The sequence below is a fragment of the Schistocerca gregaria genome, chromosome 8 (assembly GCF_023897955.1).
Source record: "Schistocerca gregaria isolate iqSchGreg1 chromosome 8, iqSchGreg1.2, whole genome shotgun sequence".
In the NCBI taxonomy this organism is placed as follows: domain Eukaryota; kingdom Metazoa; phylum Arthropoda; class Insecta; order Orthoptera; family Acrididae; genus Schistocerca; species Schistocerca gregaria.
Window position 1 is genome coordinate 399,512,654 of NC_064927.1, and position 15,653 is coordinate 399,528,306.

A 15,653-nucleotide genomic window follows, 5' to 3' on the forward strand; every position below is an offset into this window, starting at 1 on the left:
TTTCCCCCACTAGTAAGGTACTTCAGATACAAATAGAATTTAGTTATGTATATTGGCAGAGTACAACATAGTAATTTACAAGAATAAATGCTGCTTATATGCAATACTGTACCTGCACATTTTTCAGGTCCCACTTGAAATATTATAACCCTTCATACAGCAAGAGATGAAGAAGTCGAGACACTCCACATGCTTAGCCACCTTGGTCTCCATACCTGACTGGTTTACACTCTTGTTTGAGCATATGAAATCTTGATTATGATAATCATGTGTTGCATTGGGTGTGGTCAGGAGGGAGTGAATAATTTACAATACAAGTATTTTTGGCTGTGTGAATCAGAACTTCTTGCGCAGAGAAAATTTGACCGAAGAACATAATACTTATCTTATCAATCGGTTTTTGTGGTTAACTATACGTGGAATTAGTATCAACGTAAAACTTATAACAATGAGTAAATTTTCTTTCCTCACAAATAGAAATAAACATTGGCTAATATATCTATGTCTACACCTATGTATATGCTCTGCCAGCCAGTTCTGAAGTGCTTAGGCATTGTGCCACATGTTAAGTGATTCTTTCTGTTCCAATAATGTGTGTGGGGTGCAGGAATAAGGACTGCTGAAATGTCCTGTGCACACACCAGTTAGTCTGATCTTGCAATTGCAGTCCCTACTGTAGTGATATTTTGGAGGTTAAATATGTTATTAGATTTCTGAAATAATGCTGTTTCATGCAACTTTGTAAGTAATGTTCTGTGGGATAATTGGTATCTGTCTTCAGGCAGTAGCCATTTCAGGTATGTCAACATTTCCAGACATTCTCTTGTGAGTGAAACAAACTGTTACCTTTTGTGCTGAATATAAGCAAGAATCTGTTCGTTCAGATTGGTAAGGGCCCCACACACATGAGCAATATTCTAAGATGGGATTCATAACTGTTTTGTAAGCAGGCTCCTTTTTCCTTGTAAGCTGCCAAATTCTGCCACCTGCTTTATTTATGACTGAACCCTACGTGTATTTCACACCCATACAAATTTTTACACTCAGGTATTTGTATGAACTGACTGAATCCAAATGTGATTGATTCATACTGTAGTCACAGGGTACTGAATTCTCTTGTTTTGTGAAGTGTAAACCTCTTTTTATTAAATTTCCATAAATTTAAAGCAAACTGCATATCTTTGCACCACTTTGAAACCTTATCAGGATTTCCATAGACAACTGTGCAGCTTTTATTTATATGGTAGTTCTTTATAGACAATTACACCTGTAAAATGTCTGAGGTTGCTATTAATATTGTCTACCAGGTGATTAATATATAAGCTGAACAAGAATGGGCCCTGTCCACTTCCCTGGGGCATGCCTCAAGCTATTTCCAATTCTGCCAATAACTTTTCATCCAAGATAACATTATACTTCCTCACTACCAAAAAGCCTCAGTCCAGTTAAGACGAAGAAATCTGGGCTCTCTTTACTTACTCTCTTGTTTTGCCATCTGCCTCCTTAAATTCATTTTATTTTCATTTTTGCCTAATTACCTCTAATATATATGAGTATAATCTGCATTTTCATAAAAGATAAAGGTTTGCCCTGAGTCTTAAGAAATATAGCACAAGATCTAATTTTGTGCTCAGTTTTGTGTATGTAATCAGTTTCCTAATTTATTTTGACTATTCCTAGACAATATCTTCTGTTGTAGGGTGAAATCAGTAATTGTTTTGTGACTTAGATTTTATTGCTGACATAAAAACAAATATAAATTATGTATTAATTATAAACGTTTGGAACAAGAACTGCTAGGATTCTTAAAGTATTTATTTCACTCCATTCAAAAATATATTAGCAAAGCCAGCCCTTAATTAATTCCAAAATAATTGCCAAGTCTGTCAAAAGCATTGTCTGCATAACTATATCTGTTAATTTCATTATTTAAACAAATAAAAGACAGGGGTTTGTCCTGAGTCTTAAGAAATATAGCACCAGATCTAATTTTGTGCTTAGTTTTGTGTATGTAATCAGTTTCCTAATTTATTTTGACTATTCCTAGACAATATCTTCTGTTGTAGGGTGAAATCAGTAATTGTTTTGTGACTTAGATTTTATTGCTGACATAAAAACAAATATAAATTATGTATTAATTATAAACATTTGGAACAAGAACTGCTAGGATTCTTAAAGTATTTATTTCACTCCATTCAAAAATATATTAGCAAAGCCAGCCCTTAATTAATTCCAAAATAAATACCAAGTCTGTCAAAAGCATTGTCTGCATAACTATATCTGTTAATTTCATTATTTAAACAAATAATTTGGCCAAACCTTTGTGGTAGAAGGAACTGTTCAAAAGGAGGTATTTTTCAATGTATTCAGTTAATTAAATGAGTTATGTTTGAATTGTAATTTCTGTAAATTTAACATTGAACAATGTATAGCCTCAAAACTTATTATTGTGAGGATATATAAAGGCTCAATTTTTGGTCCTAAGACAGTCAGTCTGCAGCCGATTTTCAAATGGAAAGTCTGTATCAGTGTAACACAAATAGGCTGTGTATTAAAACAATGACTGTGTCTGTTCAATTTATTTGAGAAATAGTGTCACACATACCTTATTATTCTGCAAGAACTGTGAATTGTGTGGTTAGCTATTTACTGCTCATAGATGTTCAACAGTAAACTATTGTAGCAGTATGCTGATGTTTACCTGCAAGCTATTAATGAGGCTTATCATTTACAATAGTGAACTGGCCATATAACTTTGTAATAGGGGGGGGGGGGGGGGGGGGGGGGGGGGAGGGGGGTTGTGAGCAGTAAAAGTAAAGAACTGTGAAATGCAACTGTGCAACTGTTGGCTACATCACCTACAGTAATCAGTGTTGAGCTTCCACCCTCCATTTTTCACCCAGTATAACAATGCAGTACGTTGACACTGAGGAGTATCAACAAAGAAGTAAAGCAGGCAAACGTCACACACAGTCATAAGTTTTGTTTGATACCAAATACAGTTGTACTTACATTAATAAATACTGGTGTGGTACCAAGTGAAATAATTTACTGTATCAATCTGACAGCCTGCATAGTATTTTGTTCAAGAGGTCTACAGTATACCATGGTTAAAATGGGAGCTAATGCAGCTGTAAATTCTGTATAGAATCTAATAGGGATTCCACTGGACCCTGGAGTCTGGTTTTTTTTAATAATTCCAACTGTTTCTAAATGCCACTGACACTAATATTTGTATTCCTCATCTTGGCAGCCATGTAAGAATAAAACAGGGCAGTTCCATCAGTACCTTCCTTGGCAAAGAAACATTTGAAAACTGAGTCAGTATTTCTGCTTTTGCCGTTCTACCAACAGTTTTGGTTTTTCTGTCATCCATTGGTCTCTGGACTCACATACCTTCCTATCAACAGTCAGTTATGTAAATGTAATAGTGCAACCAATTTAAAATAGTCACATATGTACATAATGTTGTGACAGAAGAAATATATTGAACCTTAAAAAATACTTATCCGCAAGGTTAGCTAGTTGTTTAAGGTTGATGAGCAGTGAAGACTGCAGCTCAAATTATGGTATGAAATACCATTTTTCATGTTTCATAGATATACATTAACTCTTCATTTAAAACAGTATGAGAATTTCAAATAAAATTTGATAATTGATACATTTCTTGTTTCAAACGACTGTGCCCCAAGCAGATGACTTCACTAACTGTGTGACTAACAGCAACAACTACACTAAGCAACCACCACAATCATAGTTGGCCTTGCATTGGCTCTTCTATAAACAATCAACAGTTACCAATAAGTCTTACAGTTAGCAGTTATTGAAATGTCATGTTTGGCAGTGTGCTGAGCAACAGTGTGGTCCATTAGTCTCTCGGCTACAGTTTGTTGGTTGCCATTCATGTTGACAGCATGTCTTGCATCTAGGTCTATTACAGAGGTATGAGCCATTAGGTAAGGGGTTATGAGGAGGGGTTATATAGAAATGGCCAAATATATTCTGTAGGTTCGGTGGACAGTGGAATTCCACTGTGACAAGGGTGGGAAGGATAGTGGGCAGAACATTTCTCATTTTAGGGCACGACAAGAGGTAGTTGAAATGCTGTCAGAGAATGTAATTCAGTTGCTCCAGTCCTGGCTGGGTGGTACTGAGTTACTAAGGGTATACTTCTCTGTAGCCGGACAGTGGGACTTTGGGAGGTGGTGAGAGACTCAAAGATACGGCATGGTAGATTTGTTTTTGTACAAGGTGGGGAGGATTATTACGGTCTGTGAATGCTTCAGTGAGACCCTTAGTATATTTCAAGATGGACCGCTCATCACTGCAAATGCGACGACCATGGGTGGCTAGGCTGTATGGAAGGGACTTCTTGGTATGAAATGGGTGGTAGCTGTTGAAGAGGGGGTATTGCTGATGGTTAGTACTTTTGATATGGATGGAGGTTCAAATATAGCCATCTCTGAGGTGTAGGTCAACATCTAGGAAGGTGCCTTGTTGGGTTAAGAAGGAAAACGTGAAGAAAATGGGGGAGAAGTTGTTCATGTTCTCGAGGAATGTGGATAGGGTGTATTCACCCTCACTCCAGATTGCAGTGATGTCATCAGCGAATCTGAACCAGGTGAGGGGTTCAGAACTCTGGGTGTTTAGGAAGGATTCTTCTAGACGCCTATGAATAGGATGGCATAGGTGCCCATAAGCTGTACCCCAGATTTGTTTGTAGGTAATGCCTTCAAGGAGAAGTAATCCCAAAAAAAAGGTTACCTGTGAAACCAGTCATGTGATCTACAATCTAAGCTGCAACCACTGTGCTGCATTCTATGTGGGCATGACAGCTAACAAGTTGTCTGTCAACGTGAATGGCAACCAACAAACTGTAGCCAAGAGACTAATTGACCACACTGTTGCTGAGCACACTGCCAAACATGACATCCTTCATTTCAATAACTGCTTCACAGCCTTTGCCATATGGATCCTTCCCACCAACACCAACTTTTCTGAATAGCACAGGTGAGAGCTTTCCCTGAAATACATCCTACGTTCCTGTAACCCTCCTGGCCTCAACCTTCATTAGTCACTGTCCTCACCCATCCAGCCCCTTCCCTGTTTCCATTTCAGCACTACACAGCCCTCATTCTGCCATCACACCCAGTCTTCTTACTTCTCTCATTCTCTGCTTCACCCTTCTTCCCAACTCTCTCCTGCCCACCGTCTAACCTACAGCACTTCACTGTCCTCCATCCCCATCCCACTATCCCTCCCCTTCCCCACCCCAGCCTCCTCCTAATGCCCATCCAGTTCGCCACTCCCATCATGCACTGGTGCCGCTGCTTGTAGTGTGGTTTCAGTTGCCTAATACTGCAGATGTGTGTGTGTGTGTGTGTGTGTGTGTGTGTGTGTGTGTGTGTTTTCTGACAAAGACCTTACTGAGCGAGAGCTTTATTTGTGAGAGTCTTTTTGTTGTGCCTATCTGCGACTCAGCATCTCCACTATATGGCGAGTAGCAACTTTCCTTTTCATAACATTGATATTTTACTTCAGGCATTTATTGCATACTATTATGTGAACTAATCAGCTGTCTCAGCAGATTAGGTATGTCTCACTGGACACTGGACTGTAAAGGATCTTTTTGTAATATTCCACTACAAATTTCACTTAAGGCAGCAGGCATTGCCCATTTGACAGCTAAATGTGTTTCATTGAGCATCTCTCTCACTAGCGTTCTGCTTTGTTTAACAACTACTGTTTCTTTAGAAGTTTCTTTACAGATGCTGTATACCATGGTGGCTCACTTCCATCATGAACTATTCTAGGAGGCACATACCTATTCAGTACTTTGTCAGCTAGTCTTCTAAATTTCATCACCCAATCTTCTACATGCTCATACCCAGATCTAAATGTTGTGAGCACTGAACATTTAAATCTTTTTCCACGTTTTAGTTGCCATTTGTATTTCATCTGTAACTGCTGCTGCGGTCTCTTGATTCTAGTTTCAACATAGGCATTCTCAAACAGATCAGATATATTTGCTACAGCTAGATCTGGTAAGTACATATCCATCATGTCTGGTCATCTGAAACATTTGTGTCAAGTAGTTTCCAAAAATCATTTAGCACTGTTTTGCATGATGTCTTGCAACATCCACTATTAAGAACACTGTAGTTAATGCAATCAGTTGTTGAAAAATTAAAATCTCCTCCAATAAGTCTACTATTGAGTAACAAATGCATTAATAAGTTGAGATTTCTCTAAAGTTTCCGTTTATATCTGGAGGTGAATATGGTGGCTGATAGAAGGATCCAGTCAAGAGTACATACCTATCCTTGATACTGAGTCTGCCGCAAAACAGTCTCATATGTAGCTTCAGTTTCTATCTCCGTGGATTAGAGTTTCTTGCCTACAGTTACAAATGCACCATCTTCATATTTCAATAGCCTATTCTTTTTATACATGCATAAATTTGCCTCAAAGGTCTCATTGGTCTCAATTTCAATTCTTAACCAGCTTTCTGTACCTCATACTATACGATCTCTATTGCTTTTTTGAACTGCCACAAACTCTGGGTGTTTATTGTGAATACTTTGTCACTTGATCACTAAGATTTTAATCATTTGATCTGTGAGATGCATGTCTTTGTATCTTACATGAATACTTCGCCACCTCCCACTTCTATCATTTCTCAATTGGATGGATAGTTGGTTAAGTTACAGGTCACTTTGTTACTACAAATACAGCCAGTGACATGGGTAGCAGCTTCTGACATACAGTGCACCCCTGACTCATTTAGAAAGACCCTACAGTTCCATGCTGCAGTAGTAGTGTCTTTGACTAATAATTAAAACAGCCAGGGGTTCATGTTTGATCCTAACCAATGCATAAATTATGAAGAAAAATTATCAATATTGGCAGTCAAAGACTTCTGGTATAAGGTGTCACTCTAATTCTACCAACATCATTCTCAAAAATGGAAGAGGAGCATAAAGAGTTTCAGTGCAGCCTCTTGACAATTTGGGGAAAACTGCCCTAAAAGATGGAAGAATCAACAACAACCGATGATAGGAGCACTCAGAAGGAAATGGAAATCACTTTATTAAGGACACATATGTAGAAACAAGCCATGTGGTCTGTAATTGAAAAAGTGTGGTGATGATCTGTCCATTGGTAAAAGATGCACATTAGTCTACCATTACGATCTCTGGGAGAGGACTGCTAGTGGAGAGACAACCATGAGAACAGGACTGAGTAACTGATGAAAAGGTCACATTATATGAGTCTGGGCATGGAATATCAGAAATTTGAAAGGAAGGTAGAACATATGAAAAGGGATATGATCAATCTACATATAGAGGTATGATTTTCTCACTGGATGAATACAAACAGCAACAGTAAATAGTATAGTTGGAGTTTGATTATTTATGAATAGGGAGGTAGAACAGAGGGTGAAATACTGTGAGCATTACAGTGATAGACATATTCTTATGAGTATTGACAGTAAACCACTGACAGCAATGATTTTTCTTTATTAGCTACTGACCATCTAGAGAAATCAAGCTTTTAGTAGTAGTAATAGTAGTAGTAGCAGTAGTAGTAGCTTTATCCATCCATAGATCTCTTTTTACAGGAATATAGGACATGTCAAAGTATTTACAAATTCAGATCAATTTAAAATAAGCTAATTTGTATACACATATAATTATGGACTTCTAGTTAGAGACAATCATTAGATTTACTCCTGGTACACAATACTTTTTTTTTACAAATATTAAATAATGTAGTGCCACACTGTTCACTCATATCTCATTATCAGTCACTGCACACACTATACACACATTGTTCATAACACTTCATTCACTACACACACCTACACACACACACACACACACACACACACACACACACACACATTGGTGATCTCTGGGCTATTTTCTGTACCGTAACTTCCCATTTGCTATCCCGAAAAACTGAGTCAGCATCCCTACATAATGAGTGAGATGTTGAGCTCAGAAAGAGGAAGAGGTGTTAGTATTGTGCTATGCACAGTTTGGGGGTAAATATTTAAAAAAAAGTTAAGTGAAGGTGTTATGTGGAATGTTGGATATTTTACAATCATATTTATTCTTTCCTGTCTCAGACATTATGTCTGGTTAAAAATGGAAAGTGACGCGGACCTTGATCAAGCATGACGTCCTTCTAACTGTACGGTATATGTTACACCGCATTTAGGAACTTTCGGGTAATTGAACATATCAATTATTACAGATTTCTGTAGTTGTATATATAAGTTTGGATGTAGCTGTATTGCGTTGATGTACTGGTGGATATTGTGTGGTATGACTCCTGTAGTTGATAGTATAATTGGTATGATGTCAAATTCATCCAGATGCCACATGTCCTTGACTTACTCAGCCAGTTGGGTGTATTTTTCAATTTTTTTCTCCTGTTTCCTTCTGTATATTTGTTGAATTGGGTATGGATATTTCGATTAGTTGTGTTAATTTCTTCTTTTTATTGGTGAGTATGATGTCAGGTTTGTTATGTGGTGTTGTTTTATCTGTTATAATGGTTCTGTTCCAGTATAATTTGTATTCATCATTCTCCAGTACATTTTGTGGTGCATACTTGTATGTGGGAACGTGTTGTTTTATTAGTTTATGTTGTATGGCAAGTTGATGTATTATTTTAGCTACATTGTCATGTCTTCTGGGGTATTCTGTATTTGCTAGTATTGTACATCTGCTTGTGATGTGATCTACTGTTTCTATTTGTTGTTTGCAAAGTCTGCATTTATCTGTTGTGGTATTGGGATCTTTAATAATATGCTTGCTGTAATATCTGGTGTTTATTGTTTGATCCTGTATTGCAATCATGAATCCTTCTGTCTCACTGTATATATTGCCTTTTCTTAGCCATGTGTTGGATGCATCTTGAACGATGTATGGCAATGTTAAATGATACGGGTGCTTGCCATGTAGTGTTTTCTTTTCCCAATTTCCTTTCTTCGTATCTGTTGATGTTACATGATCTAAAGGGTTGTAGAAGTGGTTATGAAATTGCAATGGTGTGGCTGATGTATTTATATGAGTGACTGATTTGTGTATTTTGCTAGTTTTGGCTCGTTCTAGAAAGAATTTTCTTAAATTGTCTACCTGTTCATAATGTAGGTTTTTTATGTCGATAAATCACCTTCCTCCTTCCTTTCTGCTTAATGTGAATCTTTCTGTTGCTGAATGTATGTGATGTATTCTATATTTGTGGCATTGTGATTGTGTAAGTGTATCGAGTGCTTCTAGGTCTGTGTTACTCCATTTCACTATTCTAAATGAGTAGGTCAATATTGGTATAGCATAGGTATTTATAGCTTTTGTCTTGTTTCTTGCTGTCAATTCTGTTTTCAGTGTTTTTTTAGTCTTTGTCTATATTTTTCTTTTAGTTCTTCTTTAATATTTGTATTATCTATTCCTATTTTTTGTCTGTATCCTAGATATTTATAGGCATCTGTTTTTTCCATCGCTTCTATGCAGTCGCTGTAGCTATCCAATATGTAGTCTTCTTGTTTAGTGTGTTTTCCCTTGACTGTGCTATTTTTCTTACATTTGTCTGTTCCACAAGCCATATTTATATCATTGCTGAATACTTCTGTTATCTTTAGTAACTGGTTGAGTTGTTGATTTGTTGCTGCCAGTAGTTTTAGATCATCCATGTATAGCAAATGTGTGATTTTGTGTTGGTATGTTCCAGTAATATTGCATCCATAATTTGTATTATTTATCATGTTGGATAGTGGGTTCAGAGCAAGGCAGAACCAGAAAGGACTTAATGAGTCTCCTTGGTATATTCCACGCTTAATCTGTATTGGCTGTGATGTGATATTATTTGCGTTTGTTTGGATATTAAGTGTGGTTTTCCAATTTTTCATTACTATGTTTAGGAACTGTATCAATTTAGGATCTACTTTGTATATTTCCAATATTTGTAGTAACCATGAGTGGGGTACACTATCAAAAGCTTTTCGGTAATCAATGTATGCAAAGTGTAGCGACCTTTGTTTAGTTTTAGCAGGATATGTCACCTCTGCATCTATTATCAGTTGCTCTTTACATTGTCGTGCTCCTTTGCAACAGCCTTTTTGTTCTTCATTCATAATTTTGTTCTGTGTTGTATGTGTCATTAATTTCTGTGTAATGACTGAAGTTAATATTTTGTATATTGTTGGTAGGCATGTTATGGGGCGATATTTTGCGTAAGTGTATCAGGTAATGTGTATGGGTCTGCAATGTAACTGTTAAATAATTTAATGATGATGTAAATAAAATAGAAAGAAACTTCCACATGGGAAAAATATATTAAAAACAAAGATTCCAAGACTTACCAAGTGGGAAAGCACCGGTAGATAGGCACAATAAATAAAACACACAAACACACACACGGAATTTCGAGCTTTCGCAACCGGCGGCTGCTTCGTCAGGAAAGAGGGAAGGAAAAGGAAAGATGAAAGGATGTGGGTTTTAAGGGAGAGGGTAAGGAGTCATTCCAATCCTGGGAGCAGAAAGACTTACCTTAGGGGGAAAAAAAGGATAGGTATATACTCGCGCGCACACACACACACACACACACACACACACACACACACACACACATCCATCCATACATATACACACACACATCCATCCATACATATACAGACACAAGCAGACATATTTAAAGGCAAAGAGTTTGGGCAGAGATGTCAGTCGAGGCGGAAGTGCAGAGGTAAAGATGATGTTGAATGACAGGTGAGGTGTGAGTGGCGGCAACTTGAAATTAGCGGAGATTGAGGCCTGGTGGATAACGAGAAGAGAGGATATATTGAAGGGCAAGTTCCCATCTCCAGAGTTCGGATAGGTTGGTGTTGGTGGGAAGTAACCAGATAACCCGGATGGTGTAACACTGTGCCAAGATGTGCTGGCCGTGCACCAAGGCATGTTTAGCCACAGGGTGATCCTCATTACCAACAAACACTGTCTGCCTGTGTCCATTCATGAGAATGGACAGTTTGTTGCTGGTCATTCCCACATAGAAAGAGCCACAGTGTAGGCAGGTCAGTTGGTAAATCACGTAGGTGCTTTCACACGTGGCTCTTCCTTTGATCGTGTACACCTTCCAGGTTACAGGACTGGAGTAGGTGGTGGTGGGAGGGTGCATAGGACAGGTTTTACACCGGGGGCTGTTACAAGGGTAGGAGTCAGAGGGTAGGGAAGGTGGTTTTGGGATTTCATAGGGATGAACCAAGAGGTTACGAAGGTTAGGTGGACGGCGGAAAGACACTCTTGGTGGAGTGGGGAGGATTTCATGAAGGATGGATCTCATTTCGGGGCAGGATTTTAGGAAGTCGTATCCCTGCTGGACTCTGAATGTGGCTCTCCAGCATATATCATGATTGTTGCATCTGAGCTTAGTAAGGAAGTGTATACAAGAGCTGCCTTAGGGGTGCATCACATCATTCAAATAACCTGTAAGGTTAAGGGGTATCAAGGAAAAGGGAGGAGGAATGGGATAGCCTGTTGGAAGTAATCTATGAAACAATAGGATAAGGATCCCAAAAAGTAACAAAAGACGAAGCTAGTAGAAAACATATTACTTCCAGTATATCCATTGTGGATGGTATATTACTGTGTCAATGATGTACTGTACATACAAAACTGTGCCAAGAGGCAACAAAATGGTTAACATAAAAGCAGAAACAATACTATAAATCCCATAAAAAAACTAAAAATTAAAAAAAAAACTAAGTGTTGTGCAGCAAAAATATAATACTCATTGTTGAGATCCCTAGTGACACTGTCAATACTATTGATATAAATGTACCACTTACACACCTAGTACACGATCTGTCAGTTTGTTTAGTAAAATGATGACTCACATTCTACACTTAGTTCATATCAATCTGTTATACTACTCCCCTCTTCTAGTTCTTTCCTACAATTTTTTTTCCAACTGATTCTGTGAAGAACCTCATCATTTCTTAGAGCAACATTATGAAAAGGATGGTTGCTACTCAGAATATAGCGGAGATGCTGAGTCACAGATAAACACAACATAAACACTGTCAGATAGTAAGCTTTGGCCAACAAGGCCTTGATCCGAAATAGGTGACACACACACACACACACACACACACACACACACACACACACAAACACACACACACACACACACACACACGCTTAAATGCAACTCACTCACGCACACAGGACCATAGTCTCTGGCTGGCCTCAGTAGCTAGAGACTGTAGTCGTTTGTGTGTGTGTGTGTGTGTGTGTGTGTGTGTGTGTGTGTGTGTGTGTTAGAGAGAGAGAGAGAGAGAGAGAGAGAGAGAGAGAGAAGGGTAGGTGTGCACACACACACATATATGTTATCTATTTCTGATGAAGGTCTTGTTGACTGAAACCTTACATTCTGACAGTTTTTTTGTTGTGCCTGTCCGAGAACCATGAACCATGGACCTTGCCATTGGTGGGGAGGCTTGCGTGCCTCAGCAATACAGATAGCCGTACCGTAGGTGCAACCACAACGGAGGGGTATCTGTTGAGAGGCCAGACAAACGAGTGGTTCCTGCAGAGGAGCAGCAGCCTTTTCAGGAGTTGCAAGGGCAACAGTCTGGATGATTGACTGGTCTGGCCTTGTAACAATAACCAAAACGGCCTTGCTGTGCTGGTACTGCGAACGGCTGAAAGCAAGGGGAAACTACAGCCGTAATTTTTCCCGAGGGCATGCAGCTTTACTGTATGATTAAATGATGAAGGTGTCCTCTTGGGTAAAATATTCCAGAGGTAAAATAGTCCCCCATTCAGATCTCCGAGCGGGGACTGCTCAAGAGGATGTCGCTATCAGGAGAAAGAAAACTGGCATTCTACGGATCAGAGTGTGGAATGTCAGATCCCTTAATTGGGCAGGTTGGTTAGAAAATTTAAAAAGGGAAATGGATAGGTTAAAGTTAGATATAGTGGGAATTAGTGAAGTTCGGTGGCAGGAGGAACAAGGCTTCTGGTCAGGTGACTACAGGGTTATAAACACAAAATCAAATAGGGGTAATGCAGGAATAGGTTTAATAATGAATAGGAAAATAGGAATGCTTGTCAGCTACTACAAACAGCATAGTGAACACATTATCTTGGCCAAGATAGATACAAAGCCCACACCTACTACAGTAGTACAAGTTTATATGCCAACTAGCTCTGCAGATGACGAAGAAATTGAAGAAATGTATGAAAGAAATTGTTCAGATTGTGAAGGGAGACGATAATTTAATAGTCATGGCTGACTGGAATTCAATTGTAGGAAGAAGGAGAGAAGGAAACATAGTAGGTGAATATGGATTGGGGCTAAGAAATGAAAGAGGAAGCCATCTGGTAGAATTTTGCACAGAGCAACAACATAATCATAGCTAACACTTGGTTTAAGAATCATGACAGAAGGTTGTATACATGGAAGAACCCTGGAGTTACTAAAAGGAATCAGATAGATTATATAATGGTAAGACAGAGATTTAGGAACCAGGTTTTAAATTGTAAGACATTTCCAGGAGCAGATGTGGACTCTGACAACAAACTATTGGTTATGACCTGTAGATTAAAACTGAAGAAACTGCAAAAAGGTGGGAACTTAAGGAGATGGGACCTGGATAAACTGAAAGAACCAGAGGTTGTACAGAGTTTCAGGGAGAGCATAAGGAAACAATTGACAGGAATGGGGGAAAGAAATACAGTAGAAGAAGAATGGGTAGCTTTGAGGGATGAAGTAGTGAAGGCAGCAGAGGATCTAGTAGGTAAAAAGACGAGGGCTAGTAGAAATCCTTGGGTAACAGAAGAAATATTGAATTTAATTGATGAAAGGAGAAAATATAAAAATGCAGTAAATGAACATGCAAAAGGAGTTCAAACGTCTCAAAAATGAGATCAACAGAAAGTGCAAAATGGCTAAGCAGGGATGGCTAGAGGACAAATGTAAGGATGTAGAGGCTTATCTCACTAGGGGTAAGATAGATACTGCCTACAGGAAAATTAAAGAGACCTTTGGAGAAAGAGAACCACGTGTATGAACATCAAGAGCTCAGATGGAAACCCAGAAAGCAGAAAGGTTGAAGGAGTATATAGAGGGTCTATACAAGGGCGATGTACTTAAGGACAAAATTATGGAAATGGAAGAGGATGTAGATGAAGATGAAATGGGAGATACGATACTGCGTGAAGAGTTTGACAGAGCACTGAAAGACTAGAGTTGAAATAAGGCCCCCGAAGTAGACAACATTCCATTGGAACTACTGATGGCCTTGGGAGAGCCAGTCCTGACAAAACGCTACCATCTGGTGAGCAAGATGTATGAAACAGGCGAAATACCCTCAGACTTCAAGAAGAATATAATAATTCCAATCCCAAAGAAAGCAGGTGTTGACAGATGTGAAAATAACCGAACAATCAGTTTAATAAGCCACAGCTGCAAAATACTAACACGAATTCTTTACAGATGAATGGAAAAACTAGTAGAAACCGACCTTGGGGAAGATCAGTTTGGATTCCGTAGAAATGTTGGAACACGTGAGGCAATACTGACCTAATGACTTATCTTAGAAGAAAGATTAAGGAAACGAAAATCTACATTTCTAGCATTTGTAGACTTTCTAAAGGTGGCAGGGGTAAAATACAGGGAGCGAAAGGCTATTTACAATTTGTACAGAAACCAGATGGCAGTTATAAGGGTCAAGGGACATGAAAGGGAAGCTGTGGTTGGGAAGGGAGTAAGACAGGGTTGTAGCCTCTCCCCGATGTTGTTCAATCTGTATATTGAGCAAGCAGTAAAGAAAACAAAAGAAAAATTTGGAGTAGGTATTAAAATCCATGGGGAAGAAATAAAAACTTTGAGGTTCACCGATGACATTGTAATTCTATCAGAGACAAAAAAAGAACTTGGAAGAGCAGTTGAATGGAATGGACAGTGTCTTGAAAGGAGGATATAAGATGAACATCAACAAAAGCAAAACGAGGATAATGGAATGTAGTCGAGTTGCCTCGGGTGATGCTTAGGGAATTAGATTAGGAAATGAGACACTTAAAGAAGTAAAGGAGTTTTGCTATTTGGGGAGCAAAATAACTGATGATGGTCGAAGTAGAGAGGATATAAAATGTAGACTGGCGATGGCAAGGAAAGCGTTTCTGAAGAAGAGAAATTTGTTAACATCGAGTACAGATTTAAGTGTCAGAAAGTCATTTCTGAAAGTATTTGTATGGAGTGTAGCCATTATGGAAGTGAAACATGGATGATAAATAGTTTAGACAAGAAGAGAATAGAAGCTTTCGAAATGTGGTGCTACAGAAGAATGCTGAAGATTATATGGGTAGATCACATAACTAATGAGGAAGTATTGAATAGGATTGGGGAGAAGAGAAGTTTGTGGCACAACTTGTCCAGAAGAAGGGATCAGTTGGTAGGACATTTTCTGAGGCATCAAGGGATCACTAATTTAGCATTGGAGGGCAGCGTGGAGGGTAAAAATCATAGAGGGAGACCAAGAGATGAATATACTAAGCAGATTCAGAAGGATGTAGGTTGCAGAAGGTACTGGGAGACAAAGAAGCTTGCACAGGATAGAGTAGCATGGAGAGCTGCATCAAACCAGT

General features: G+C 38.6%; 1 protein-coding gene across 1 annotated transcript in view; it reads left to right on the forward strand.

The window, feature by feature from the left end:
• The window catches only part of LOC126284472 (nidogen-like), a 158,013-nt gene that overhangs the window by 138,861 nt on the left and 3,499 nt on the right, over positions 1–15,653 (forward strand). The gene's annotated exons all lie outside the window — the stretch shown is intronic.